This window comes from Mauremys mutica, chromosome 7 (genome assembly GCF_020497125.1).
Source record: "Mauremys mutica isolate MM-2020 ecotype Southern chromosome 7, ASM2049712v1, whole genome shotgun sequence".
In the NCBI taxonomy this organism is placed as follows: domain Eukaryota; kingdom Metazoa; phylum Chordata; order Testudines; family Geoemydidae; genus Mauremys; species Mauremys mutica.
Window position 1 is genome coordinate 108,953,048 of NC_059078.1, and position 27,510 is coordinate 108,980,557.

A 27,510-nucleotide genomic window follows, 5' to 3' on the forward strand; every position below is an offset into this window, starting at 1 on the left:
ATTACTGTTAAAACGTGTATTTTGGGGATGGATTTTAGCAGCAATCTGAGCAGACATATCCTTGAGCCTCTCTAAACCTCTGCTCCTGCCTTCATCTGATGTGTTTCTACCTTTGGATTTGAGCAACGACCACTTCCTGGAAGGAAACACTGAATGAGAGGATAAAGGAAGGGGAAAACCAGTGTTCTTAACCCCCAATCCATGGGGATTCTGAGTGTTCATTCAGATTTTCTTCTCTTTTTTGGAATCCTAATTCCAGTGAATTAATGTCATGTGGCATATTTCTGAGATGGTCCAGAGGTGAAATCCTGGTGGTTTCTTTGCTATGGGCAAGATTCTGCCACCCTTACTTGGTGAGAATTCTTCTGTGCTGCCTCACAGAGATTATTCCAGTCCCTTTAACTCAACCTCTTAGTGGGCCTGTTGACTGGAAGACTCCTGTGGTAGCAGATCATCTGCTCCTGCCACAGGTCCACCTGTCCCTGCACACAACTCTGCAAGTGGACTATACGGGGTATGCATGTCCCTTGCACAGCCTCTCCACAGCCTAATCCCTGCCCTCCTTGCACAGTAGACCATTGCTCTGAACCTTTAAAAGGAGCGGTCTGCTCTTATCTTAGTTCCCATTTGTGCATGTCATAAAACCATGACATAATTCAGCATTGTCAGTGTCTCTGCTCAAGGAAGGTTCAAAGATAGATTAGCAGGGGTTAGGACTGAGGTATGTTGGCAAAAGGGGTATGGGAAAGCTCGCAGGAGTGACAGTCTGGTATTGACACCTCCTCATCAATTATTGGGAGTGGACCACATCCACCCTGGTTGAATTGGCCTTGTCTCCACTAGTAAGGTAACTCCTTTCTCTTCATGTGTCAGTATATTTATGCCTACATCTGTAATGTTCACTCCATGCATCTGAAGAAGTGGGTTTTTTTACCCATGAAAGCTTATGCCCACATAAATCTGTTAGTCTTTAAGGTGCTATCAGGCTCCTCGTTGTTTTAGTCTGGTCCATATTCCTGTGGTCATGCCAGGACTCTCCCTCAGAGGCCTCACTTTCAGAAGCACATAATTCACTCATATTTTGTTTAGTAAAAGAAGTGGGGAGAGGGTATAACAAAGGCCTGAATAATTTTCTAGTGCAAAGGAGAAAAATAGTGTCCCACTGCACCGTATTTAGGATGAGTCTGATGAGCCAAATGTTTGCAAGGGGATCAGAGTATGCCAGCAGGAGTCACTCTAAGCCTCCTAATGGAAATTTAGGAAGTTAGAAGTCTTCAAAATAATCAAAGATTGAGATTAATCATTTAAATTGCAGGTGATAATGAACATTTAAAGAACACCAGTATTAGTAAGTTCTGCAGCATTCTTGATCATTTATTAGTTTTACTTCTGCATGATCTGGTTGCCTTTTGATTTTATTTTTTAACTCATTTTTAAAAATATAAAAAGTAAAGCTATTTCCTGGGACAAAGACTACATCTGTCCTGCAGACTGAAAGAACAAAGGTCTGGAGCAGTTTGTATCAAGTTGCCTCAAATTTCTTAATCTCATTACCCTGCAGCAATATCTGTTGGGAGTAGTGAGTGGACCCAGGTATTTCCCACTATTACTTGCTATTCCTAATTGTTGGCATCATCAGTGGGACCCATCTTTAGTATAAGATCAGTGTTAACTCTTAATACTCTGAGAATGATGTATCTAGAATAATAAAAAGATTCCAATATGCATTGGTGATGGTGTATTAGAATTGTACGAGCACACACAAGTTGTAGACCTACTTGTACAGACAAAGCCTTTAATTTTTTTATTTTACCTTGTGATACAAGCTTCACTGGTTAACTGGTTAGACCTCAATGAACAGTCAGAAAAGCCACAAACTAAAAAGTCTGGCCTGTTTGCATTAGTAAATATAATGAATACGCAAGTGATCAAAGTGCAATGGTTCAGAGAGTTTTAAATTATAAAAGAGAGTAAATAAAACAGGGTTGTGCTTCATAATATAATCTTTTTACTTTAAAAAACCCCTCTGTAAAATGTAAAGTTGATTTCATTACCTCATATAAAGCAAATACAACATAGATCAGAAGAGCAAGTAATGCCAATTTCGAAAATGTGCCTGAAAACATAAATTCACTCATCCATAGATAATTCTAATTAGGAATTGTTTACTGTAAATAAAGCCCGGATGCCTGACCTAAAGACAGCTTATATACGGGTACTTAAAATGTTCTGCTGGACAACAGCAAACAGGAAAACATCACTAAGGTATTATGAGTGCTGCTTCAGGTTAACGAAAACACCCCCACTCCCCAGAACTTTAAACTGATGTGGGGAGGGATGCTCAAATACCACGGATCAGAAAAGCCACGACTCCCCCCTCCCCATACCGCCCTCCTTGAAGGAACCTGAAGGGAACTTTGACGGATGGGTGCCAGGGACTGCGGCTGCCTGGGAAATCAGAACCGAGCAGCGCATGTGGTGTAATGCAATGAGCCACCACCCTCTCGAAGAAAGCCGAGGCAAGTCGATGGCCCAGTTTTGCACTCCGAAACATGCTGCCTGGCGTTGTGGGTGGGTGCCCCAGTGCAGCACATTGCCCGGCCGGACTCCCTGGAGCTGAGGCTGCACGTTGCAGACTGCCCGGAGCAGAACGCCCTCTAGCCAAAGCCAGGCTGAAGACACTGACAAGCCACCCCCCACCCCCGATCTGACACTGAGAAAAGCAGCTCCCAGCCCTGCCACCAAAGCTACGTGTCTGCGCTGCACACACGCTGAAGTCATAACGCTGTAGACGCCAACTGATGAACAGCCTGTAATTGCAATAAAATGTAACCTTGATGAGGCGGCCAGGGCAGCAGCGCAGCCCTGCCCTTTGGTGCGTTTTAAAGGGACTAGTTGAAAACAGTTCAGGAAGTGACAAGCCTATTTCCTCTCTGTTAGCAGATCGGTACGAAGCACTCCAGATCCAGCAGGGGAGTCTTGCGGGCTCCTTCTGGAGACGGATGCTGCAAACCGTACCAAGGAGCCCCAGAGCCGGGTGCTGGAGGATGGGGACTTAATACAAAGAGACAGAGTAAGAGAGCCCGCCAGATGGGTCGCTTTCTTAATTACATGCTGGGCATTCGCCTTGTCTCCGCTCCCCTTTTCCCCATTCCCCTGCCAGTGGTCTGGCCCTGAGCAGATATTGTTGCAATGTGTAAAATAGTAGAGCTGGGACACTTTTATTCTCTTCTTGGAGAGAGGAGAGAGAGAGAGAGACTGGCCTGATGGCTTGAGGTGGAAGCTATTTATTTTTTGTTTCTCTTTGTGCTTGACTGGCTCGCCTGCAACTGAAGGGATGGGACAGGGAAGTGCCCGGGTGAAGCCAAACGAAGCAAGCAAGGGAGCAGGGTCCCACTGAAAGTCTGGTCTTTGCATCCAGAAAAAAGGCAGAGCGAGCGAGCCAGCCAGGGGCTGATTGATCCTGCGGTATTCGTTTAATCCGGTTTATAACTTCATCTTTCTCGGCTGTCATTACAGAGCTGTTGTTAGGGCAGAGCGAAGAGAAGGGGGATGCGGTAGGGAGGGGGGGCGGCAGCTTTCCGAAAAGTTTCGGCATTATTACAAGACGGCGCTTTTGTTGATTGAACTTTGCAGTTAGCCCAGAGATCTGGACACTGAGCCGCGCAGTTTTGTTTGGGTTTATTACTGTTGGACAGCTCGGAACCATGCTGTGGCTGCTGCTGCTCGCCAGTGGGAATTGCAACTGGAAGTGTGTGTTAGGACCCCTCCGTGGTTGGATTTCTGCTCTTCTGTGTGTGCTGGTTAAAAATTGCATGCTTTGCATTTGCACATGGCGATAGGATCCGTCCTTGAAAGGTTCTTGTAAAGTCACATTTTTGTAATACGCCATTGATTTGTCTGTCCCAGGGAGTTTATTCCCCAAGCTTGATGGCTTTTCTCTGAGGGTTAAAAGAAAGAAGTAAATCTGACCATAAACAGGCTTGCAAAGCTGACATGCGTTCTGTTGTCTCTGAGTGTTTTATAGTCCACTCCATAACAACATTTGTCCACAGTGCTCTATGTATGTACGTATGGCCCACTGTATACTGTAGCAGCAATATTTTCTGCAGCTACTTTAACTGGATATTGTGTCTCTTGTAACTCAGGCGTCATATTGCTGTGCTGAAATACAGCTCCTCAGTTCTTTATGCCTCAGTGTGTATTTTAGACATACTGTACTTTGATGGTGAACAAAGAACAGCTCTTAGCTCCCTATGAGAAATGGTATTCGGCCTCCTACAGGCTATACTCTCGAGCATTATATATATATATATTATGTTCTTTGACTATAGGGTACCCACTAGTAATCTGTACATTTTAACTTTAGGTGCATGTGTGTCAGTGCTTTTGCACATGCCGGGGTAAACTTTCCTATATTCAAAGCAAGTTTGCGCTATGGTTGGCTGTTGTCAAATATGATGTTAGGATTTATTGCTCCCTTATCTTTTTTGGGGTTGTCTTAAGGCCAGTACAAATGTTTTCTATATGCTGACAGAGATATTCAAATAGCTTTTCCTCATTAAAACATGATAGCATACTTCCATGTGACTTCCTTGCATATATACTAATAGCTGTACTCATTGGTAATAGCAGACTGATTTCTTGCTGAGCCTACTTACAGCAGGCAAATAGATGACAGCAGCATTAACTGGCCCATATGGTATATGATCTTGTTAGCTGAGAAAATCATGTATGTGAGAACACATTAGTAATGCTGACAAAAGTAATAGCTAGTCTTGTGAAATTATTATATTTGTTGTCAATTTTGTCATAGGCTCTGATTTCATCTTAATTCTAATACACTCGGTGACAAACCTGGTGCAGCTAAGATTTGAGACTGGGTTATTTAACGTGTTAATACTCTGTGCACCTTTTCCACCATAAAATAAGTTGGGAATGGAAACATACTGTGTGTGTGTCTCCATATTTGTATTACTACCCATTTTTTTGATCATGGGTATATTGTATCTTTGCTGAAATGATGTAAGTTTGTGCTTTCATTTGTACTCCCAGCGGTACAGTGCATACAGACTGCCCTGAGTTCAGGAGACTTTAGTGGTGAGTTGGCTATAGACAAGCTGTATCAAGCTATAAAACCAAACAAACTATAATGGTGAAGCTGGCATGTGCTGAGAGAATGGCATCCATTAGGTGCTTTAATGTACATTTGTTGCAGGAAAAACAGACAAATTCAAGACAAATTTATATAGCTTAGCCAATGAGGGTTGGGGATGGAGTTACCCTTCAAGAGTTTGGGCTGTAGTGAACAACCGTTTCTCTTGTGTTAGAATTAGTATGCTCTGCCTGTGTAATTTTTTTTCTGAATGTATCAATTTATTCCATTGTCCTTCCAGACTGGGAGTAATGGTTAGCACAGCTGAAACCTGAAAGTTCAAACCACCAGCTACAAAACTCTGATCCACCTAGTTGTAGCAGGACTTAAATGCACAGCAGGACGGACGTTTGACTGAACGTATTGCATTGACACACTTGCCAACGTCACCTTTAGCCATTTACAACTTTTCCCTTCAATGAGTCCATCATTTCTTCACATTTTTTCTTTCAGTTGGTAGCCATATTGTAGAATTTTACTTCCTGATACCAGGGGTGAGGGGCTTATTTAAGTATTATTAGGTGAATCAGTCCAACAGAGGGTAATGAAAAGCAATTTGACTACCTTTATAGAGACGTCCAAAGGAGTTGAATACATGTGGGTTTTACATACATTTAATTGGGTTCTGTAGAAATTACTCTACAAATCTATGAAGTAGTTAAGCCATCCTACAGCGTACTATAGCAAGGATACATTTCTCCACTAAATTGTATGGGATTGTTCACAATACCTACAGAGAGGTTATCATTTTCTTTGTATTGTTTAAGACTTTTCTCCTCAGGAGTCTTAAAAGATTTAATTTCCTTGACATCAAATAATATATATGGCGTTTGTAACAGAGTGCAAGGTCATGCACAATGAGTAGTTCAAAGGATTCATTTTCCATGCAGCCAGCATATATATCTTTAGCAGTCTGCAGCTGGATTTGTAGTTTGGAAATGTACCCATCTGCTTAAAAATCCCTCTAATGTGACATAAAAAAAGGTAGGCATAATTTGTTATATAACATGCTGATAAACTCAGCTTCAACTGGAGATTCAAACCAGATGTGGATGTTTTCTTTTTAAATGCTCAAACAACAGTAAGAGTATATTTTGACAAATTAAAAGCTACTTGCAAATGGCAAAGGTAACATTATCTTGGAATAACCATCTTTGTAAAAATACTGAACACTTTGAGTGGCTTTACATTTTCTTCTTCTATCCTACTTAGTTCCATTTAGTTTTCTATTTAGAACCTTTTAGCCAGATTTTTCATCCCTCTCATGAAGGAGCCATTTTCTAAACAGCAGTGATGCACATGGCATCTGCATGGCCTGGTCTGCTCAGCTCTGTCCCTCTCCTGGCAGCACAGCTATGATTTCTGAACAATACACAGAATATTAGAGTACAGAATGGGTCACTGTAATAGTTCTCAACTAACAAAATACCCAGTCCTGTAAGATAATGAGTGCCTTCAACCTGCGACTGTTCTACGACTAAATATTTACTAAGTCTGGTTGAAAAAACAGAAAATTTATGACAGAATTTCTGTAGAAAATTTTTGGGTTGCTCAAAGAAACAAATTCTTTTTGAAAAATGTTGTCAAAATTTTTCAAAATCTGAATGCTTTGATCAGCTCTAATATTTACCTATGTGGGGCCTGAGCCCACTGTAATTTTTGGGAGGAATATTCCACATTGGAGAGAAAGAGGGAAACATTTCTTTGTCATAAAAAAATTAAAATAAAGGCACAGTGTGTAAAGTGTGTATGTAGGTGAGAGAGAGAAAGTTTGCAAGGGGTTGCAGACCTGGCCCCCCGGCCCCTCAAATTGAACCAGGTGGATGAAGGGCACACTTTAAGTACTGTCTTACCAAAGATGTTGCTCCTAAATTCCGATAGCTTCTCCTCCCACATTCCCTTTTTTTCAGACCACTTTAAGCAGCACTGTTAAGGCTGTTTGAAGCTGCTCAGAGGTTTGGAATGTTAGAAGTAGCCCTGATGTACCTGCATTAATAGGCAGAAAGCAGGTGGGGGCAGTCAAAGGTGCATGATAAGTGCCATTTACTATGTGCTTCAAACAGCTGCCATTTTTAAAAAACCGTCTGCCATACAAATGTTTCTTTCTTTCACTGTCAGAGGTAGAATTTCCCTCCCCAAATTAAACTGGCTTTAGAATGGCTACTGAAGACACACTGTGCTACATACATTCACAGAACATGATGATCCACAGCAGGAATTGCTTGCACTCTTTTACATTTCAAAAGTGGGAAGGCAATTTTTGTTTTTGAATCTCCAGATTCAATTTTTTTTGTTTCCAGGTCAGATCTAAAAAAGGAAGGGTTATATTTCCTGGTTCTGGTTTGGTTACAGGCCTGGTTTCAGAGGACAACTTACACGAGACTTCTATCTTATAAGGCAGATATCTTGTGAGAAAATCTGTGTTATACAACACTATCTAAACTGAACCTAGACCTGAATCATAGTCCTGACCGATCTCTGAACCTGATCCCTAGTATAAATGAATCAATATCTGATCCACTGCCCTCTATAGCTCAGAATAAGTAAATATAGGCTGAGCAGGCAGTGTACAAATCAGATCCAGAATTGATTTAGGCTAGGGTTCTGATATATACATCTATATCAGGAGTAGGCAACCTATGGCACAGGTGCTGAAGGTGGCACACAAACTGATTTTCAGTGGCACTCACACTGCCCGAGTCCTGGCCACCGATTCAGGGGGCTCTGCATTTTAATTTAATTTTAAATGAAGCTTCTTAAACATTTTGAAAACTTTATTTACTTTACATACAACAATAGTTTAGTTATATATTATAGGCTTAGAGAGAGAGACCTAAAAAACATTAAAATGTATTACCAGCACGCGAAACCTTAAATTAGAGTGAATAAATGAAGACTCGGCACACCACTTCTGAAAGGTTGCGACCCCTGATCTATATTATACAATCCACTAAAATTATGTATGTAATTATTTATATAATTTTAGTGTATTTTTTCAATATAACGGGTTGTGATTCAATTTCAACAACTTAAATGGCACAGTAAGGCATACAACTTTTGCCAGAATCAATCTATAATAGATTTGTGAGAATAGGTTTAAAGAAGCTTTTCCAGTGCATGAATAGAGGTATAACTGTGTTTTATACAATGTGTCCATTTTATATTACTGTTCAAGTTCTGATTTTGTGACAGGCTGCTACATATTTTGAGGCTGTTTCTTCCATCCTTTCCATCGTCCAAAAGTTCTACAGGGTTTCCCTCACTCTGTAGAGGAAACTCCTTAGCTATTTCTGAGAGTGGACAAAGGAAATATATTTTCTGTGTTTTTCCTACAAAATCTCAGTTAAAGAAAGAAAAACAAAACAAACTAACAAAACCAATTTGAACGGTCTGATTCACACCCTTTCACACTGATGTGAAATTAACTTAATTTGAGTGCTTCGTGATTGACATCAGTTGACATCAGGGCAGAATTTGGACCAAATAGGTGAAGCAGTGACAACTGCCAAAGTTGTTCACTGGTATTTAAAGGGTTTAGCCAACAGAGCCAGCCTAGGTGTTTGGGATCCTCTTGGCATGTTGTGAGAGGGAGGAAATGATCATTCTTGTAAAATACCTGTATCCAAAGCAACTCTGTATCTTAGGGTGAAAAAACACTGAGGACAAGGTCTTCTTTCTTCTGGTGCCATGGAGAAGCAGGACAGCCATGGAAGCATGAAAGAGCTAGGAGATGTTTGTACAGTGGAAATTGAAGAGTTAAGGGCATCTTTTTAAGGAACAGAGACCTGTGTTGTTGCTTTTCACCCCTCTTTCCCTGACAGGGAAGGGAGGGCAAAGAGTGTGTGGTAGAAACGATTAGAGGAAATAAAAATATTTGAAGGGCCCTGGAGGACTTTGCATTTCAAAGGTTCCACTTTGTAGAATTTCGTATCATATCACCATGGTTTAATTTCTTTAAGGCTTCCCTCTCTTCTCCTTCTGCTGGAGTCAATGGCTGGGCAAGGTTGGCAATCTGCACCAGGGACCTGTGTTTTACATTGCAGAGGTCCTTGCAAGGCCATTTAAGAAATATCATACTAACAGCCTCTCCTGTGTGTCTGATCCCAGGAGAACTAAATATAAACTAATCAGCATAAGAGAAGGGAATTTTCCACCATACTACTCTTGTGAGATTGTGAGTATATAAACCACTAACAAGACCTGAACCTGAATGGCTGCAAATAGATAGCAGAGCTCTACATTAGCATGTAGGAAAATTCAGATTTGCACACTATCTCCATGAATATTATGAATGGAATTTTATCAGCGTGAAAATTCCAGGCCTATAAAATTAGTGCTATTCAGAATGCAGACCTACTAGCATGTTTGTTAGACTAGATGCTACAGTAATGTGTGCATTAGAAATGCCTAGGAGAGACAGATATGTCATTTCAGAGAGAAATCTAATTCATCTATCTACCTACCTGCTTTTATGGCCCTCTCACCATACACTCTGGACACCTCTGTAATGATAGAATTCATTATATGTCATGTGGAGCGTGGACCTGATTTTGACCAGGCTCACACTGGTGTGAATCAGGAATATCTCCACTGAAGTCACTGGAGCTGATTCCCCTCTCACACCAGTTGCAAAAGTTTTATTGCCTTCCATTGAGTTTCTCCTGATTTTTACTGGAGTAAGGAAGAGCAGAATCATGCTTGAGAGCTTCTGTTTTGTTCTCTTATTTTGCATATCAGTAATGTGCATGATATACACATGATGAGGGAATTTATTGTTTTATAACAACATTATGCTACAAATTCACAGACCAGCCAACTCTGACCTAGCTATTTGCTTAGGCCAGTAATGCAGAACATGGCTTCGGTACAGTGAACCAGCTAACCGATCATGAGGCTGTTTTGATTTTTTTCATACTTTTATGGGTTGTCCACCTTTAGAAAGACAAAATTTCTAAGCAAGAGTTAAATTTTGAAGTTCAGCCCTGTTGGTGTGAACCTCTGGATTCAGTAATACAGAGTTTTCATGCATGCATCTCCAAGTCATCAGCACGTTAAATTTGTTTTGAACATTAAGAGTCTGACCCACCCAGAACTTCTGTTGGTTTGAATAGGTTGTTTCATGGGTTCTAAACTTTGGGTATGTCTTCACTACTGGCAGGATTGGCGGGCAGCGATTGATCCAGTAGGGATTGATCTGTTGTGTCTAGTCTAGACGTGATAAATGGATCCCTGAGTGCTCTCCTGTTGACTCCTGTACTTCAGCTTGATGAGAGGTGCAGGCAGAGTTGACGGGGGAGTGTCAGCAGTTGACTTATCGTAGTGAAGACACCACGGTAAGTCAATCTAAGTACATCGACTTCAGCTACGTTATTCACGTAGCTGAAGTTGCGTAACTTAGATCGATTCCCACCCCCAGTGTAGACCAGGCCTTTGTCTAATAAGATTTGCAGCAGAAAAAGCCTGCTATCACAAGGGCCCTCTGAGGGAGAAATTGTTTGACATTAATAAATGCAGAAGCGTAGAAACCACAACAAATGCCAGTCATTCTTAATAGTAGAGGGACAAATTCATCCCAGTGTAATTCTGTAGTAATAATTGTATTTAAATTGAAGGTTAAAAATTAGAATAGTGAATGCAAAATCTGCTGTGCTCATTTTGTGCATTGTACCAAGAAGGGCCCAAGCAAACCTTGGTCATGGTTTTTGCTTTCAGAAAATTAAATATAGCAGCAGCATTGGTGTTGCTGTAGTGCAGCCCATTTGAGTCATCCCTTGGGTTACGTAATTCCCTATTTTCATTGAAGTTGGCCATAAAGTTTGTTTTTGGGAGCCAGAGGTTTTGCACGTTTTAAATTATACTGTGCTGTAGGTACTGGAATGATGTGAACAGAAAGAGTTTTATGTTTGTGCCATATCTTTACAAATATGAGTCTTTGTTAGAAATGAAATTTGGCAGATGTTGATATAGCAGTTTAAAAATTTGCCAATTCTCTTGGTTGCCACTTCAAAACCAGTTTAATTGGAAATGACCAGAATCTTTATGATGAGAAATGAGGTTTGGTGATTGCAATCACAAAAACAAGCACAACTGGTATAAATACACAAGTTTGTTGACAATCTCAGTAAAGAGGCTGAGAATTGGCTGGGTGTGAAGGTGGAGCTATCCTTTTACCCCTAAATATAATATCCTTCCAGGTCAGACTTAAAGCACATTATTGGAGTCCTGTAGGGAAGCAAACCTTGCGATTGCTTGTGATGTAAGATAGGAGGTCTTCAGTCTCCACAGGTACCTTGCACTAAATTTGCATCAAGGCACAAAAATGCTAAGGAAAGGTACAAGAGAATAGCACAAGCACGTAGGGACAAACTGTAGAAAGGCTAAAGCACAAAATGAGTTACACCTACCAAGAGACATAAAATGCAATAAGAAGAGGTTTTATAAATACATAAGGAACAAGAGAAAGATGAAGGAAAGTGTAGGTCCTCTACTTAGTGGGGTAGGCAAGCTAAGAATAGAGGCTACCAACAGAGCCTAGGCATTTAATGAGTGTTTTGCCTCAGTCTTCTTCCTGATCCTGTGGCCTTCCAGGCATCCGTCCACTCTCCAGTGTAAATGAAAAGCAGACTGCTCTCATTTATGCTGGCAGTCAGTAGCCCCAAAGAGCTACTCCCACAGCTGAGGAACAGCCAGGTGAATTGGAGACCCAGCCATGCCTCTTTAGTCAGTAGCCAGAATGTGTGTGTGTGTGTGTGTGTGTGTGTGTGTGTGTGTGTGTGTGTGTGTGTGTGTGTGTGTGTGTGTGTGTGTGTGGTATAGGAGATGCTATGCCAACTCTAAAGCACCTGAGGATTCCCTTGTGCCAGTGGAGTGGTATAAAGCAACTCCAACAGGCCAACCAATCGCAACACTGTTACTTTGAAGTGGCCATTTGATGTGTTTTCAGTATTTCTGTGTTGGAATTCAGTTGCCATAACCAGGGCACCTCCATCATGAAAGGTACTGGGACTTCTTCTTAGTTCCAGCTCTGGTTCACCCAAAAGATCAGAAAGTCGCTTTAAGAGGTGTTTTGTTTTGTGTCTGTAATGCACATCTCCAGTAGCCTAGTTATGTGGCCATATTTTGCCTTTGTTCTGCATGTGGATCAAAGCCTATGGTTCTATTTATTTAGACTGTTCCTAACTTACATATGGGAAACACTCACAGAGTCTCTTTGGTCATCACCAGTGCAACCTTCTACACTATATTTAGGATTTCTAGTTTTAGGTTTCAAGTTGTGGAGAAGAAATGATGAAACTACTCCAACTCATTTTTCAGAGTTCAGTTTTTTAGTTTTTAAATCAACACTGGTGCTAGCAGCTATTTTGAAATGTCAAATTGTGTTGCAGCCAGCTGTTCTTCTGCATTGATGCTCCTCATGGTCATGTTGTTATGAAAATTGGTTTTAAATTTGGTAAAAGTTTGAGGTATCTATCTCATTTATTTCACATAGCACATATTGGATACTTCACTCATATGCCAACAGGTTGTTTCTGATTGCTTCTGTAAAGGTTTCTTGAGTGCCAGTATGTCTGGTGTAATCAGGGGTTCTCTACTATGGTTTGGTAGGAGCAGAGAGATTTCTTCCTGTAGACAGCAGTAGTGTTTTATAGGATAGCTTTTAATAGGGAGGCATGGTTGTCTAATGGTTAGAGCATGGAACTTGGGGTCAAGAGACCTGGCTTCTAATCTCAGCTTTATCATTGACTAACTGTGTGACCATGGGCAAGTCATTTTTCCCCTCTGTGTCTTAGTTGCCTCATCTATGAAATAGGAATAATAATACTTATCAATCTTTGCAAAGTGCCATGAATGTAAAGCTTTAGGTACAAAATATGCTCTTTATTATATATTTCTTTGGGATGGTATCTAACAGTTGAGCAAGGCTGGGTGATCTAGCCTTTTCTTGTGTCACAGTGATATGCAAAAGTACAGTACTTTTGAATGGTTTAGGTTTTGTAGTTGTGTGATAACCTAAGTAGCACTGAAGCCTATTATCAAGCCTTCTGTGCTTGAAAATAGTCATACATGTCATGAAGTCACTTTAAGTGTATGTTATTAAAACCCATTATGGTTTTTTTTTGCCACAGCCATTAAAAAACAATATCGTATACCATTTTTGAAGGGGCAAGTTTTAATACTTTTAAATAGATGTCAAAACATATCATCAAGTGCAAGAACTGAAAATCCATTACAATTAGGAAGACACAGAAAGCATTAAAAGAAAAATCTATATTAGTCTTTTGTAGCATCTCCATTAACCTAGAAAAGATAATCCATTTATTGAAATATCAGTTGTGTTATAATTGAAATATAATGCAGTAGAGAGTGTTTTGCACAATGAAAGGACCATGTTTAAAGAAGATTTAAACTTACTGATATATTCATTTGGAAACTTACTCACTCACAGTTTCTGTTGCTCATTGTGTATGCACTTGGTCAAAATTACTTTTCCCATAGAGGTTTTGGATGAATTGTTATTATTGGATACAGGTCAGGAGGGGACAGAGACTGGGTAAAATTGCAAACATTTTTCATACTTGCTATCTAGAAAGCTAAACATTGGCTAAATAATTCAGACTATAGCTGCGATCCTCTTTCCACTGATGTGAAAGAGAGTTTTGTCATTGATTTCAGTGGGTGATGGAGCAGGTCCTAGATCTCTATAAAAATTAACTACTCTGGCTATAAACCTATGAAACTAAATGAATGTAATGAATTGCTTGTAGGAGATCTGCTCTTTGTCTATATATATGTATTGAAGTGAGCAATTTAATAACTCTGAATTCTTTGGAAACAAATTTATCCCAAGACTTGCCAAACAATTCCATGAATATAATACATACTCTTATATGTTTTGACAAATTAAGTATTTTTAACTTCATTTTTAAAATTCAAACTCTTTTATGTGATTGATTGGATTGCTAGCACCCTTGTTATATGCAAACTATTGTTTTAGCTGTGTGCACGCCTCTTGTGTACTGTGACAATGCTGTAATTCACAGCCACAATAAGATTACAGATTTTAAAATAATAATGTTAGAACTGAAATGAAAATCCAAATTACAGACAGAGGGTCTGATTTTTCAACCTTTACTCATGGTTAGTAGCACTTACACAAGTAGTCCCATTGACTTCACTGGAACACACTACTCAGCATGTAAATTCAAACTAATTAGGGAGTATTAAGTTGAGCTTTATTCCTTTTTAAGGATATCTCAGTTATGGTACAAAGCACTGCAAATGGAAGAGAATCTGTCACATTGACAGAATAGTTCTCAGTTATTGAAGAAACTCTATTTTCCACTCCATGCATCTGATGAAGTGGGTTCTAGCCCACAAAAGCTTATGTCCAAGTAAATTTGTTAGTCTCTAAAGTGCCACAAGGACTCCTCATTGTTTTTGCTAATACAGAGTAACACGGCTACCACTCTGAAACCTGGAAGTTCTGTCACCATCATGTGCCTATTAAACTCAGCCATTCTTCGCACTAACTTCATAATGTCTACTTGTGCGTATCAAGGAAAAATCCTGATGTCCTTACTCAGTTCTTCCCAACTGTTTGTCCAAGTTGTGACTGCGTAAAACTTCAAGATTGGGCCCACAGACAAACTTCTAAAAGCAACAAACATTAACTATCTATTCTTTGATATTTATACGAATCCTATCACCTTAGTTCTTAAGAATTGTACCATTTTCCATTCTATCTATAGACAGAAGACACTGAATTTAGCATAAAAACAATGTCTTCTTCTCTTTTAATACTATGTGCTGTTAGTTTTTCCATGCATACTCCTCATATTGACAGTCTAACCTACAAAAATGTGACCGCTAGAAAACCCTCTCATGTATTAATTGGCAGCAGATACATGCTAAAAGCTAATCAGTAAGGAAGAACTCAAGAGAAGAGTGAAATCACCTTACACGTGTTGCAAGTATGAATTGGGCATCCTGTTGGATATGGGTAGTCCAAATGTTTTCAGAAAACAAGAGGACCGTGGGTAGATGGATTTCTGCTCTGTTTAAAACTGGAGTAGGAGAGATGGAATATGGTTTGATATAAGAATAGAATTAGCTCTAGTGTTTTAAATTATTGCGTTTGTCATGGATGAGCCAATCATCAGTTTCACACACACAACAGCTTTTAATGTAATGGAATCTTTATTAATCCTTTACACCTGATGTAACTTTTGACACTATGTGATAGAAAAGTCATATTTTGTGTTCTAACATTTCAGAATAATATCTGTACAATTTTTAAGTAGTTTTCATCCTAAGGATCTCAAAATACTTTGCAAATATTTTCAGTAGTGTTCAGCATTTACAGTTGTTAAAAAATCAGTACAGTGTGTATTTTGCATAGACTTTTTCCTGTAATAAATACATCATTTTACTAGGTGTTATTATTTACTTATATGATGCCAAAGGTGTGCATGCTGCTTTACATATATGGGGGGAGACAAGTTCCCTGCCCTGAATACAAAATATCTTATAAAATGAGTTCATCTCTCTAGCAAGAGAACTAATTAGGGAACCCTTTGATATGCACACATAATTCCTACTATTGCTAATGAGAATTGCATGATTTTATTGAGGGCAGAATATTATTTACTTTTTCTATGACTGAAGATTGATTGAAACATATCCTCTGCTGCTGCCAGCTGGCTCTCAGTGGAGCTGTGCTAGTTTACACTGGCCCATTTCTTAAAAAGAGGAAACATGTCTAACATAGAGTATGCCCATTCAGAGAAACAGGGCTTCTAATATCAGAAAACAAAAGCCCATCCAGAGAAACAGGGCTTCTAATATTCAGAAAACAAGAGCCCATCCAGGAGATACTAGCGCTGAGTCAACTTTCATTATCTGGAAAGAGAGTCAGAAACATTCATAATTACCAGGCCAGAAGAAGCCAAGTTTTAAATGTCCAGTAGAGCTTATAAGTGAGTCTTTGTGCATTGGACAGCCCAGTCACACACAGAATTCTGGGAGGGTTTCTTTAAATCAACGAAGAAGCCAAGAAATGGTTACCAGTATCTGGTTTGTCCTTTCTTTGGAAGGAAATACATGCAAATGTTGCTGTCTCTAAAAAGGGGTTGATGCATGTTAATCAAGTAATGTTAGGTAATTACAGTATTGCCAACTCTCGCAATGTTTAGTGTGTTTCTTAAATCCCCAGCCACTGGAGTCAAGAGATTTTAAATGAAAGCTGAGCTTCTCATGCAAAGAAATGCATTATGAGCCCAGTCATGGTTGCCAAGGAATGCTTGAAAATGTGAAGCAAGTGCTTCCTAAAGGCTCAGAAACCAGTAGACAAAGGGAAAGAACCCAACATTTAAAAAACAAATCTAATGATTTTTAAGTCAATCTTATGATTTTGGGTGGCCTAACTCATGATTTTCAAATGCTTGGAGTTGGCAGTACTGTAATTAGTCCATGCAACATGTTGATATGGATTTTCCCATGTAACAGGGATGAGTTTTCTAGCTTCTGTGTTTGCACTGAGGAATCATTCATTGTTGTGCACTGACAAAACAGCTGGCACAGTTGTTTATCCAAATAGCACAGGGACTGTCTCAGCTTTGAAGCTGTGTCAGGATTCAGCATTGGGTCAGTTCTTCTCAGGATGTTGCTTCAGAAGAGAACTATGATGAGACCAGAGATATGCTGGAGGAGGCTCATGGGAGCCCTTAGTTAAAAATCATGGCTCAAAATGGGCTGGAACTTCTCTCTTTTGTTCTTCTCATTTTTCTGCTCCATGTGTGAGCACTGAGGAGTCCGTTTCACTTCTTGATTTTCATAGAGCAGAAGGGAGTGGGGAAGGAGGGAAGCAAGAAATGAAGTAGATGTTCTTTCTGAGGAGATGCCTAGAAGCACCTGTGGAAGCTGCTGCCTCACTTCATACCACCACAGTCTTGCTACCACAGTCTTCTTTCCTCAAAACCTCTCAGAAGTGAGAGGGGATAGAAGTCACCAAGAGAAGGCTGGAGTGTGAAAGAAGGTTGAGAAATCATGGACTAATTATAAACTTCAACCTGAGCCTTAACTTCTTTCTGATTTGATGTTACTATAGACTTCAGAATAATTATTTTTGAATACCATAAGTAGATAATTATTCACTAGCAAATACTACAAAGTCAGCTTGCTGTTGGGGGCATCAATGGGAAAATGCAGATTTTCTCTTTCGTGGATGTGCATGCAATTGTAAATGACTCAACACTGAAGGGAATTAAGTAGTATCTCAGAGGCGGTGTTTGAAGAAAGCTGAAAATAAGGTGCTTGGTTCAGCCTGAATATAAGCAGATATTGGTTCATTTGTGTTTGCTTTTCAGTATCTCTTTCTAACACTTCAGAGGCAGATTAGATTGGGGCACACTTGCTCAGATGAGTAATCTCAGCAGTTTAGTGGAGCTACTCATTTGAGTATGTGTGAATAAGAGTTCCCCAATGTGGCCCTCAGGGAGCCACTTATAGGTCCAGAATTATATGAGTTCTAGTCTCCTGCTGTTTCTACCCTCCAGGAACTGCAATACTATGAGAATACCAGGTTTTGTATTATTTCACCCCCATAACCTGAGGTGTTAAGATGTACCGTAAGTGAAACTATAAACATAAATACTAGACCCCCACATATATCTCACTAGAACGGTTTTCAAGAACACAACTTCTTCAGGCGCTACTTGGCGTTGATTCAAAGGACAGTGATGGCAGGATGTTGCTTTGACTTCTTCAAAGAGGAAGACTTTATGTGAGAAAATATGGACAGGCTGAAACAGCAGCTACTATAACTCATCACAAAATTAAACCACTCCTGAATAGACAGATTCTGCCACTTTTATTCATATAGGATACTGTCTTACTTTGTGAGTCTCATTAAAACAACAAGTCAAAGTCTGCCAGTCTTACTCTCACTGTGTAGTGCCTTACTTCTCAAGTGGTCTGACTGAAGTTAGTGGAATTACTTGTGACCCTTAGATTTTCCTCATTATCCGAAGACCTGACAAACTTCTGAAGATATAAGTAATGTTGTCGTTTGCGTTTGACCTATGAAGGCGTCTGCATCCAGTCTGTCCACATAGCTCAGATGGTGGGTCATATGCGACACAGATTTCCTAGCTGTCTTTTCATCCTCTCAGTCCCTTACATCCCATCCCTGTTGAAGCTTCACAAAGTTCCATCAGCTCTGATGTTCCAAATGTAGAGCTGAGCATTGTAGTGTAGTTGGCAATAGCTAAAGGAAATTGCTTGAGCACTTCCCTCCAAAGCTTCCTTAATTTAGCATAGTGGATGCAAATAGTCATCCCCTTGCACTGATGAATTGTGAAGAGCAGGAAGGGAGAGTTCCCTTCCCTTCTCTCTGTATTTCCACATCTCCACTGGAACTGTCCACATTGGTTCCTTTGCAGCTTCCACATACAGGAACCATCTTCTGGTAACAGATTGTTGTGTATTTAATGAACCTGAGGAAAACAAGAAATTTAAAGGCTGCAGGACTACACAGGTTTACTGTTCAGTCTGCCAAATTCACACTAACTCAGACAACTCACAGAAGTTTGGCTTCTCATTCATTAAAGAGATTTATGTAAGGTACAGGGTTCCAAAATCTATTTCCAGGATTCTGGAGAGTTCTGAGTGGCATCAGCTATTTGCAAGCATGAGATGAAATCCAAATGGAGCCAACCAGTGTCTTTTTCACTTACACTCCTCATTACCATTCAGAAGGGAATAACTGTCCAAACGTTACTGGGGGAATCTGGGCAACCTAACTGATAATGACTACTGTAGAACCTCAGAGTTATTAACACCAGAGTTACGAACTGACTGGTCAACCACACACCTCATTTGGAACCCGAAGTACGCAATCAGGCAGCAGCAGAGACAATAGCAAATATAGTACAGGACTGTTCTAAAAAAAATAAAGGGAAAGTTTTAAAAAAAGACTTGGCAAGGTAAGGAACCTGTTTTTTCATTAAAATGAAGATGCTTACAAGCAGCATTTTTCTTCTGCATAGTAAAGTTTCAAATCTGTATTAAGTCAATGTTCAGTTGTAAACTTTTGAAAGAACAACCATAACATTTTGTTCAGAGTTATGAACATTTCAGAGTTACAAACAACGTCCTTTGCCAAGGTGTTCATAATTCTGAGGGTCTACAGTTGGCACTGTATTGGCTCTGTTGCCTAGGATCAGTGGGTTCTTTAGGAATGTGTGCGTTATAATTCTGTCTAAGGCCTATTTCAGTCCACTGCAAGGGCCCTTAGTCAGTCAATGTAGGGTACTCAAAAGCCATAGTCACAGATAATCTATATACAGTATTCTAAAAAAACTAGAATAGTATTAAAAAAAGCAAGCCCCTATTCTTTTCAAGTTGCAAAGAAAGCCTCCGTTGTATAACACTTTGCAGTGCTGGTTATTTTGAGCCAGGAGGCTAAAACAAACATACCAACGTATGTGTGTGCTTCACCCACGTATCTCATCAGGAATCTAACTTCAGCTACAGTTCCTGGGTGCGGCCAGTGAGATATTAACACTAGATAATCAACACACAAATGTCCCTCTTAAATTATTGAAATGTACTAATAAGAGCTATAGCTAGTTTTCATTCTGTGGTTCCCTGAAAAGAAAAAACCAAAAACATCTCTAGCACTCCACTACTACTGTAGACATAAGACCCAGCTGTCCTATGCCAGCTGTATGGTGTCAGAACAAAGATGTATATATTATTGTAATTGATGCGTTTGACCATTTATCAAAATTTATTATGGCATATTAGCTCAACTGCGTGACACTTTATCTGGCTTGCCTCAAATGAATAGCTACATCATTTCCTTCCACCCTTAGATTTAGATAGTTTCTCTCAGCACAGAGTCATTCTAGGCAGCCTTGTTCTTCAAATATTTTCATTGGGTGGATGAGTAGCTTAAAACCCTGGTTTTTGAAAGGGGTGGTTCTTTCTACATTTATATGTTTTCTGAGGCTTTTCAACCAGTAGCCTAATGGAAAGCTCTAAGCTAACACCTCAGCAGTGGAAAGTGTCACTGAGAACATTCGCCTGTTCAGGTTATTCAATAACAAAGATTGCCCAATAACACAAATTATGACAATGGCAGTTAAGATTTTTGAACTGTCTCCAGCCCTACGGATTGTAACCATACTGATGGGATCTGTAATGGAATCTGTACTAAATAATGGGTTTTGCATGCTTGTTGTGCCTAGATGACATACTTCATAGGGCACTGGGTTTGAGAAACTCAGATCATTCAGTCTACTTAGTTCATCTGAGCCATTAGAACTTTCCTGACTGATCATTTTTTTAGGCTTTACACCAGACTCTATGATCTTAATGTTGCCTTGTCACTAAGTTAACGATGCCAGGAGAGCTCTGCCTATCCAGGTTCAGCCTTAAGAAAACGGAAAAATATGGCTTGCTAACATTGTCCTGACCTTTCCTGTGAAAGGCTGTGTTATCTGGTGGTGTAGGTGAATTTCACTAGTACTCAATCCATCTAGTCCTTCTCTGGTGATCACCATTGACACTTCAACATTGTTATAGGGAACACTTACATTTTGAGGTACAGTTTTGCAGCTTAAGCTTTCTGCAAGACAAACTCCTTCATATAAATCATCAAGAACTCTGAGCAAGCAAGTCCTGAGTCCACCAAGAACTCCCTGCCTTTGGAACATTATTGCCTGGCTGTAAGTAGATGGACATCATTTCACAAAGGTAGGCATTGATATGGGTTTTAGTAATATTTGAAGTGTGTCTATGCTTTGAAAAGTGGTTCTGTAAAAATGACATGGTAGGATTCCATGTCTATTGTTTCTCAATGACTCTATATCAAGTTTATTCTGTTCATGGGAAAAAAGTTTTTCTATTTGCCAGCTCAATATGGGAAGTCAAAGTCAAGCTGGATTCTTCCTGGCTTGTGTAGCATCCTTAGTAATTAAGAGTCTGCAGCTGAAACAATTCTGTAGATGTCGTCCTTTGAACAGAATCCACTCACTCTCCCATAGCTGTATTGGTTCTGAAGTGTTACTGGGAGTAAAAAGTGGTAAAATTTTATTTTTGTCACCAAAGCAAATAAACCAGACTCTGAATACAGGTCTATTCAGTAAGAAGGTTCCTTTTTACAGTCATTTTTCTGACCATAACTGCACTTTAAGTTGAGATCTCTCAGTGGCTTAAGATATGAGTGATCCCTTTTATGCCATTATCATGGTCCTCCACAAGAAGTTTTGTGCAGCCTAAATGGTGACCAAGTTACTTTAAGACCCTGTATCAAAGCCACCGATAGGTTTGCCCGTGTCTCCTTTCACTATTTCTGGGTGTCAGTAACACATAGCAAATCAGATATTAGCAGGAGTCCATGATCCTCATGGTCTAGTCAATTAGAAACTGCCACCTCTGAGTAGCAGTCCAACACTCTTCTAGTTTGCTGGGTTCTTATCCATCAGTTGGTATTTGCTGCTCGCAGTTACTAATTTTGCTCTTTTTTCCCCTTTCAGTTGCCAAGAAGGAAAATGCAAAATCAGTGCCAGCACCATGTCCTTAATCTGAGAAGGAACAGCAACTGAGATGATCGGACAAACCACCTCTGACCCTCTCCTGTCATTTCTCTCTATCCCTTTCCGCTGTTTGTTTGTAAGGGAGTCTTTCCCCTGCCACTCCTATTCCTTAAGAGCAAGGGGACAATAAACTGATGTTGTTTTTCACTGACCCAGATGGTGTGTCATTTTCCTTTAATTGCTCTTAATTCTTTCAGTTAAAATTTGTACCTAGTGATGGGCTCCAACCAAAACATTCAGACCTGGGTCTGTGTTTGGATTTCAAACTCTCCCAGCCTTTGGGGATATTTAGATTTAAGGTTTTGTGTCCGGCTCATTATAAAGATCAGGGCTGTCTGCAAAGGTTGAAGGCATTTTGCATTTGAAGGTTTGCGTTTTGATATCTGCTCACCCAAAGTGCCGGGGTGTTTGGGACCAGGACTTGGTTCAGGTCCATCTCTACTTGCTTTAGTTATTTATATGTGATTGTGGGTAACAGTTGTTGTTCTTGTGATTTAGGGATAATCATGGAACTCACAAGTGGGGTTGCACGTGGTCATCCCTAATGACTGAAGGCTACCATGTGTTCTATTTACAGGGTAGCTCATGTGATGGTGTGCTTGCAGAACTATAACAACATATCTTTGGCTCTGCCTATAGCTGTTGTTATTATTAGCATAGCTGTAGAGGACAAATTGCTTAGTCTAGAACTATCCTGTAGTGGCAATTATCCTCCCTACTTGAGTGATACGGGTTTCTTTGACGAGAACCTCTCTCTTGCATTAAGATGTTAAACATAAATGCAGAGATCATGTGGGTCATAGAGCCAAGCAAATCTGCAGAGCTTCTGTCTTCTTAAACACCGCCATTTATTACTTTCCCCTTTGTTATAGGTATAGTTTAAGTGTTAAATCCAGGCAAGTCTTTTACTTATTAATTGTGAAAGTGTATCTTTATCTTGTTAGCCAGGCAAAAAGTTATGGTGTAGCTACCACTGGCAGGAAAACTGGGAGACTTCATAGTCCCGCTTTTTTTTAAATGGCTGAACCATTAAGTCAAGATAAAATTATATTCTCATGATAGAATTGTTCCTCTCTACACAATTAAAGTGTTTCTTTTTTATTTATTGAAATCTTTCGCAACACTTGACAGCTACCTGAGTTATATCAGTTTCCTTTATTATGTAGTGAGGCTGAATCACTGTTCTGCATGGTCTGTAATAAAGGTTAAGTTCAAGAGGAATGCTGTGGAAAGGAGTGTCGCCTCTTATCATAGAAAGAAGTAGTGTCTTGTTTCTTGGCAAAGAACTACATGCTGAGCTGTAACGAAATGGCAGGAGGATTGTGGTTTCCCTACTATAAATTTTACAACTAAATCCAGATTTGGGTGTAATAGGTGACTATATTTTTTATAAACTTTGCTTTTTCCTTAACATTGTGCTTTTCCATTTAAACAGATTCAGATAAATGACCAAACACACAATAAGTCATAAAGTAAAATGAATTAGAAAAGTGTTTAGGAGACAGTTGGAACTGGGGTTGGGAAAAGATTTATAACAATTCTTTATCCTTGCCCACTACCTTTCATCTTTTATCCAAGGCTCTCCAAAGACCTAATCCAAAGCCCTTGGAAGTTAGTGGAAAGACTCCCATTGACTACTATGAATTTGAGTCAGTCTCAATGAACTTTACCAATATGCCTTGTGAGGTAGATAAGTATTATAGCCATTTCACAGATAGAGAGTCCTAGGGCTGGTCTACACTAACTCTGTAAGTCGATCTAAATTATGCTGGTTCAGTTAGATAAGTTATGTAACTGAAGTCGATGTAACTTAGGTTGACTTACTGTGGTGTTCACACCGTGCTATGTTGATGGGTGATGCTCTCCCATCGACATAGCTTCCACCTCTTGGGGAGGTGGAGTATAGACGTTACTGCGAGAGTGCCCTCCTATCGACTTAGACTGTCTTGACCAAACCTGTTAAATCAACATTGCTGCATTGATCACAGCAGTGCTGATTTAACCAGTAGTGTAGACATGGCCTAAGACTGATACAACTTGTCTTGGGTGACGCAAAATACTCTTCTCGGCCCCAAAATGGTGGCAGGGATGTTTTGTGGGGTGTAGATTTTCTCCTCTTAAAATGAAAACATTCAATTATTTTGCAGAGTCAGAAACAGACCTAAATTATGCTAGAAAGGGGACAAAATTCACAGAACTGTGCCCCTATCTTCTCCACTACAGAAGTTAAATTATTTCCTGAAAGAGTGAGGAAATGAGACCACATGTCAAATAATTATTAGAATAAACTTTAAACATACAGGGTTTTCCAAAATATAAAAAAATTGAAGTAAACATCAAAGTGAATGTGGACCTCTATAATTTCAGATGCCGATTCTGAGCTATCTAGATCACACAGAATGAGGATCGATTTGAACTATAGCCTTTAATATCTCCATTCTTATCAGAATCTCTTTCTATTAATATTTAGTTAGCCCTCCAGTTTTGTTCGAAACCTTCTAGGGAAGTATGGCTGTTATCACATGGATGGTCTTCCCTGACTGGGCAGAAGTATTACACAATATTTATAGCTTTAATTCTGCCTTTCAGCACATAACTCCTGTCCCATACAAATTTTCTGGAGCAATTTGGCTTCCTGTGAGAATGCTGGTTGATTTCAAATTTTTGTTTTAAATCTACAGGATGAGTTGGAACTGGGGATTTTGTTTCTGTTGCACAGCTCTCTGTGCTTACGCCGTCCTCTGATGACATACTTGACATACTTTGAAGAGTATGTGCCTGATTCTGACACCCTTATTTGCAATGTAAAAACACCTCACACCCAAAGAGGTCCCGCTGACTTCAGTAGAACCACTTACTGAGTAATGGACTAGTGTTCATGGGTAAGGATATCAGAATCTGGCCATATAAGCAAAGAGAAAATGAAATCTTTGGTATACTGGCCAAATTCTAGCAGAGCATTATGTATATAAAGCACTCTTCCAAACCCGCCCCCACACTAGGGAAAGCTAATCCTGGCTACCCTTCAAAATTCCAGGTAAGAAGCTGGGGCTGGACATTTTGGAGCAAGGTGTTTGGCTGGCATGCTTTTGAACCTAGAGTCCCATACTCAGCAGTGGTCTTGCTGCATGTAGAGATTATAATCTGTGTAAAGGGGAGGGGATTTTTGTGTGTACATGGGGGATCCATTGCCAATCAGAATATGGGTGTAGAATCTGGCCTAAGGGGATTTGGTCTGGTTAGTGAAACTTGTAAATCGTCTAAAACTCGTCAAGTAAGATTTGCAAACTGAATAATTGTTCACATACATGCTCTTCAAGTTTGTGATTTTCTGCTAGGTGGAAGTGAGGTTTGCATTTTCCACAGTGAAGCCTGACTGCTTTTCCTTTTTGAGAGCCACTGATGTAAAAATTACTTGTTCTCTTCTATGTCTCACATTCATTTTTCTGTAACTTTACTTGTGGTGCTATTTTCAACAACTGGATTGCACTTACTGACCTCTCCTGCCCTGGTACAAGGAAAATGTTGCCTTTTCAGCAGTCTTCTAAATAGTAGCTGTCAAAAGATGAACTTAGCTTGGAGACTTGGCTTCACCTACCCTTGCTTATTGAAGCAGATATTTTGCTACAGTGTGAATAGTGTTGGACTTGGATATAAAGAGCTATTTTGTCACATTTTGCAGTATGGTGATGTGGAAGCTTTTCACAAATGGCCAAATTTGTTCTCCGTTACACTAGTGTAGCTTTCTATTGATTTCTATGGAGTTAACTCAAGTTACATTAAAAACAAATTCTGGACCTAAGTATTTCTATTCTGTCACATTTCACAAAGTTTTGAAATTTCCCGAAGCTTGTGACAGATTCAGAAGTGGATGGCAATTCTTAGTATGAGCAAAGAGATTTGATTCAGAAATTAAAATGACTGGTTCATTTATTCTTTCCTTTTAACAGACATTGTTATGTGTTTTGCAAAGTAAAACAGATGCCTGAATTGATTTTACTGTTGCAGTAATCAAAGGAACATTATAGTGAGAGCATTTCATTCAGAAACTGAATCTTAGTTCAATCACTTCAGCTATGCTAAACACAGCTTTTTCACTGACTTTTTAGCAACAGAATTATTTAAAAAATCAATGCAGAAATGCAATCTGTATTCCAAGAGCTATCAAATGTTACTGTTTTTGAGATATATAAAAATGCAAAATAAGGATCAATTTCTGATTTTCTGTATCCTCTCCTTACTTATAAATGGGTTTTATATTAGACTTTCTACTGAGAGATACATTATTTGCAGCTGAGTAATTTTTGAATTTGTTCTGTACAGAGGGTCACTGTTACAAGAGAGTTTGAAATCTATGTTTGCTGGTAAAGCACACATACTTGTCCACATTCTTCAGGATAGAGAGTACACAGGAGAGTGTGGTATATGTGTACGTCATATTAAGTATTGGTCGTGCTCCCTTCAGTCATGGCATAGTGGCTGAAATATGTTAAAGCTTAATACAGCTCTATGGTTGAGCCGCTTTTCCATACTTTTCATTATGGTTGATGAAAGAGATGCAGCTTTGAGTAATTTGTAGGGTTTTGCCTAGTGTTTCATTGCTGAATTTGGAGCTGTATTCTTTGCCTACCCAAAACTTCCATGGAGGCCACAGTAATATTTGCCTGAATAAGAACAGCAACACTAAGACTATAATTATTACAAGCATAATGTATGATATTCTTGCATTTACTGGACATTACCTTTTAATCCCATGAATGAATCTTTGACTGATCAACCTAGGGAAGTACACAAAAGAGTGCTTCAAATACACAAAAGAGTGCTTCATGTCACTTAGGGGCTAAGAAAGGAGCTTCCCCTGACCTTGTTGGCTGGAAGGATGATGGTGGCCATGACATGGGACTATGAGATTGAGACGATAGAGCAGGGGTAAATGTGGGATTTTTAGGGCTCTAAACTGGACTCTGAGGACTAAGAGGGCAGAGAGGAGGGAATAAAGTATTGTCAGTATTACTATTTTGTCAAAATATCAGTTGCAAAATTGTTCCATAGTTTTCATTCATTCCTTTCAGTATGGAATCTAATCTAATCTAAAAGTCTCTAACTATCTGCTTATAGTAGTAGTCTATTTCTCTACTTGCCTCCCATACAGAGTGCAATCCACTTCACCTTCGTAAAGCCCAAGTATCTATGTGGGTGAGTTCACAGATGCTGGGGAGCTGGAATGCACCCCTAACCCAATGCCAGAGTTCAGAGCAGCTGCCATTCCAGTTTATAGGATGGAATAATGGCCATGGCCTCTCTGCACAGTTGCACAGGGTAGTGATGCCACTGGATCTGTGTACAGGTAGATCTGTGGACCAGACCCTCATTGTATAAAGTCCTTAGAGATTTACTGATGACAAATCTTATATAAAAGAGAACGGGTTTTATTATTATTATTGTGGCCTTGCACACAAGACTATGTGGGACTGGCTCAGAGACTTTTTTGCAGCATGCAGAGGATGTTCCACCAGTGGATGCCTGGTACACCTCTGTTTAGGGCTTATGTGGTACAGCAGTCCTTTGACTGGCACTCTGTATCATGGAGAAATCTCTTCCCTAGAGAACATTGATGGTGTGTGTGATATCATGTTCAGAATCCTTGTACTGATATGAGTTTGGGATAGTTGCATTACTCACAGGTGGCAAAGTTTTACAGGTCATTACAAGCGAGTGCAGATAAAACGTCTGTGCCACACCGCCTTGTAGTCTATA

At 39.7% G+C, this 27,510-nt stretch overlaps 1 protein-coding gene across 1 annotated transcript in view; it reads left to right on the top strand.

Moving 5' to 3' along the window:
• The first annotated feature begins 2,649 nt into the window (after positions 1-2,649).
• Positions 2,650-27,510, top strand: part of FAM53B (family with sequence similarity 53 member B) — a 128,759-nt gene continuing 103,898 nt past the window's right edge. The window contains exon 1 of the mRNA XM_045023821.1: positions 2,650-3,073. The gene's annotated coding sequence lies outside the window, so the exon portion shown is untranslated. The remainder of the gene's footprint in view (positions 3,074-27,510) is intronic.